The 4,527-nt window shown below is 30.6% G+C and overlaps 1 protein-coding gene across 1 annotated transcript in view; it reads left to right on the top strand.

The window, feature by feature from the left end:
* The first annotated feature begins 277 nt into the window (after window positions 1-277).
* LOC106473453 (ras-related protein Rap-1A-like) overlaps window positions 278-4,527 on the top strand; it is a 35,153-nt gene continuing 30,903 nt past the window's right edge. Inside the window, exon 1 of the mRNA XM_013934133.2 lies at window positions 278-409. The gene's annotated coding sequence lies outside the window, so the exon portion shown is untranslated. The remainder of the gene's footprint in view (window positions 410-4,527) is intronic.

Genomic DNA, 4,527 nt, shown 5'->3' with positions numbered 1-4,527 from the left:
AGGACTTTATAAATGCAGGGAAAAGAGGTTGTGTTTTGGTCGGTACTAAATACCTATAGTGTGTAAATCAAATAAATCAAGGATTCATTGCCATGTAGTCATATTAAGCTATTGTATTTTATTTATTCTTTAGTTTAATTTATTTTGTTTTTATAACTTAAGCATTTCAAGAACCTTAATATTAACATAAAGTAGTTGAAATTAATTTGACCTTCCCTTTACTAATCGGCAAAATGACGTCATATTGTAACGTAGTCCTCGCCCTCTTTATGTAATATTAGGCTTACCATAGTTGGCTTGAAATAACCTCGCGCATTATGTCATTTTGAGGTGGTAGCATCTATTGTGTTTGGTTTGTAGTTGATGTATTTTAGACTAGACCCAGCTTTGGCTTTCCTGAAAGAGACAGGTAAAGTATTTGTGAAATCACTAAATTATGTATATTGTGTTAGTTTCAGTAGTACTTAATTATGTCAAAAGTTAAATAGCTTGGCGTGAATATGATTTTTGACATATTAATCTCAAGTTTTTAGATTGTGATAATTTCAAGTTCAACAAAGTCAAACTAATATTACTATTAGTAGTACTATAAAGTTATATATAAAAATGTGTCAATAATTGTAGGTAAGTCACTAAAAGAAAAAAAAATACAAACTAACAAAGTACTACTACCAGTATATACTACTACAATGTAATTGTTACTTTATATCATAATTTATACTTAACTCTTCAATGCAGGGACAGACAAAGGGCTCTTGGGGAATGACATAGGTTGACCTAGGGGGAGCACTAGTGTTGCATGCCAAATTTGGTTAATTGGTTAAAAACTGTTGACATGAGTATAGCAGACAGAAAGACAGGTACTTCATGGGGAGTGGCGTAGTATGAAACAGATAAAAAAAAAGTTTGAATTTAGTTGAGATTGGTCAAAAATGTAGGCATAAAAAGTAGACACAGAATGGCACTTCTATGTTATATAAATAGATAAAGTAGATATATGTTTTGGATAAACACTTAAACATTGAGATATCTAGGGCCTTTTGGTCCATAAAGGAATAAATGCACTTCTTTCAGTTAATCTTAACTTTTTATCTATTTTAGGGAGGAGAATTTATGTAAATGATAAAACTATTATAATATATATCAGTAAATCACTGACATTTGATCCAAGCTTAAGTCGTCTTATTTTCTTTTAAGAAAATACTGGTAAGAAGTGATCCCATTGAAGTTCACAAGATTCTTTTGCGGATTGATGGGATAAAGACCACAAATGCTATATTATGATGACAGTAGGACAAGGAAACAAAAGTTTAAGATTTGTAAATGATAGGTTAGACTTCAGTAAAGACAGTTTCATTTGTCTAATAGGGTGATTCTTGTAATGAACACATTGCCAGTGATATTATTATTATTAGTGTAGGTCAGCACTCTGTAGGAGTTTAAGATGGTAACTGATAATTTCCTGAAAAATAAAGCAAGTTTAAATTCCTTTTTCATAAGGGTTGGTTTGTAAATATGGTCTTGAAGGACCAAATAGCTCCATTTTGTCTGTGTTATTTTAGAACCTGGTTGAAAATATAGTTTGCAAAAGCACTTTTGCACTAGTGATCATAATATGTGCAACGTTCCCTTTTATGTTTTTGTTGAAATTAGTTGTAGAATTAATAAGAATCATATCATAGTTGTACTTGTAAATTATAAGATACTAAATATATTATAATTATCTTAAAATTTAGCTAAGTAAGAAAAAAGAATTTAAGTTAAAATTATAATTTCTATAATTTGATAGCTGATGGGAGTTTAATACATGAGTAACTTGTTTAAATTTATAATTAGCCATGTGTAACTAGAGGCATTATGAGTATTTAAACTGTGGTACTAGTAAGCATTACTATTAGTTAAGGGATTTTAGTGGTAATCATTAAACTGTGAAATAGCTTAATTTTAGTTAAATATACAGTTATGGTGGGCAGATAGATATTAGAGGATATAGATGAGTTACACTTCATTATGGTAAGAGGTAGTTCAGGGATAAGTGAAATGACCGTTTTAGGATATGATAGATGCTAGGATTGGGGTATATTTGAGAATTGTGGACTTTATTGTGATTTTCAGGAGGCTCAATAAAATAGAGTACACTACACTTGAAGAGCTTACTTGAGAATAAATTAGGAATAGCTTGAAATGAGGAATGAGATGATCAGAAAATGTATTTAATAAGGAACTCTCGTTAACTCTTGATTGCTATTTGTTGTGAGGAGCATGGAAAGAATTGGTGTAGAATTTGCTTACAGGTGCTAAAATGTAGAGTATTATAAAGCATGTTAACAGTTTTTTTTTATGACAGCAAAGAACATTCTCTTTTTGTTGTGCATGTAGGAGAAAATAATGTTAAAGTATAAATTGAATAGCTGCTTAAACAGTATAAAGAACCCCTTCAGAGTTTTAGGGATAGAAATAGATGTATGGCTATTATGAAAATGATCCCTCAGGCTACAGGTATGGGAATGTATTATTTAGAAGGATCAAAGACATAAATAGAAGACTATCAGGAATATTCTTAGGCTGTTTGGACCTGTGGAATAGTTTTCAGGGTAAGGATGGATTATATGCTACATAGGCTTCAGTTAAGCTTGTTTGGTAGTAGGATATGTGGGGAGCTCTAAATATGTTCATCAGAAATAGTTTAAAGTAAACTTGTACAGTGGTGAATGAGATTGGGAAATTAAGGAATACAAAAACTGATAGGACAGCTAGATTATTGAGGAATTTGGAAATGGGATATAAAGAGCATAAGAAGTTAAACAGTAGTTTTAAAGATAACTCTGTCAGATTTAAAGATAAACATAGTAGATTCCAGAATAAGCTTAGTTGCTTATCAGATATTAGGAGTATTAGGAACAAAATGAATGAGTTCAAGGCTATAGTGAAAATGGACTATAATATAATGGGAATTACAGGAACTTTTTATTTTTTAGATTTGGACAATATCAATAATAGGAATCAATTTGAAATTCCAGGTTATAAGTCACTTAGTTGTTATCTACTTTTTAATAGAGACAGTGGTGTAACTATCTATACAAGACATGAACTACAGTCTTTTAGGATTGAAGATAATGGAGATCCCATAGCTAGGCCTTGAGCCTGTTTGTAGATTTTATTGCCAGTTTTAAAGTAAGCATTAGATACACAACAACATGTCGGTCATGATGTCTTAATTTCTTTTTTTTTTCAAGACAGGGTAAGGCATCTTCTATGGGGACTTTGAAAAATTATAAGACTACATCAAAAACAAAGACAAACTGATCATGTGGTTCTTTGTTATTATCTTTAGTTTTGTCCAAAAAATCAATAGAATTTTTTAATTGTGTAAGACTTGGTTAAGTAGGAATGTTTATTCACAGTATATTTTGCAACAATAGGGAAGAGCAGGATTCCTGTGTTGTGTATTTTAGGGGTGGACAGAAGTGAAGTAGAATGAAATGAGAAGGAATCGGTGATTTTTATTCATTGTAAGAGAGTTAAACAGTTTTAATACAGGTTTTTACACAGCTGTTGGATCTTTGTTTATTTGTGGGTGTGAAGTCTCAGTATGTAGTAATAATTTGATGTTATTTAGACAACTTGTCTCCCTTTATTGGTTCTAGTAACTGAAATGTTTTTATTAGTACTAATGGTATGAAGGTGCTTAGCTCAGTGTTACTTAGGTTAGATGATTTTGCAGTTTGTAGGCAACAGAAGTTCCAGTTGTATCTTTTGTAACATTATAAATGTTTAGTTGTTTTATTTTGTCTCTGTAGCAACAACCAATTCTGACTTAACCCTTTACCTACCATGGCCATTTTGTCTTATCGTGAGGGCAAAATCACATTTGTGAATTGAAAAAATTATTGAGAACTTTTATTGGATTTCAGATTTTATTTTTGTAAATATTAGCATAACATTCAATTATTTATATTATTTAATGAAGTTAAAAGAGGAATTTAATGAAAAAAATCCTAGAATACGTTTTAGACTGTAAATAAGTGCCCTCTAAGAAGAAAATTTTTTTTCAAAATTAAAAAACATTTTTTCCTTCTATTTCAGCACTGGTTCTGCCATCTATGATTGGTATCTAAACCTTTTTCTAATCTGTTTCTTTTATAGAACAGCATCTGGGCATTTTAAACCTCAGTTGTAAAACTTTTAGCCAATCCTAGTCAAAGGTGTCAATTTCAGTACCATGTTATTCCAATCGCTGTATTTCACGTTTGACAAATTATAGGATGATAAGGAAAGCACGTGATGAAAAATTGTTCTCTGAATTTTACAATATGAATATGAGTGGTGCATGTTATAGTAACTGCCATTTTATGTAGACGTTGTATTTAGTATTGGCCAATAGTGTTTTTCTATATGCATTAGAAAACTTGCTTCTGGAAAAAACTGCAAAGGGATGTACGTGACTTTTATTTTTATATTGTAGCTTAAGTCATGTTGTATCTTATATCTATTTATATTAATCATTATATTGAAAAATTAACTCAA

This window comes from Limulus polyphemus, unplaced genomic scaffold, assembly GCF_000517525.1.
Source record: "Limulus polyphemus unplaced genomic scaffold, Limulus_polyphemus-2.1.2 Scaffold6188, whole genome shotgun sequence".
Classification (NCBI taxonomy): Eukaryota; Metazoa; Arthropoda; class Merostomata; order Xiphosura; family Limulidae; genus Limulus; species Limulus polyphemus.
This window is presented reverse-complemented; position numbering and strand designations above follow the sequence as displayed.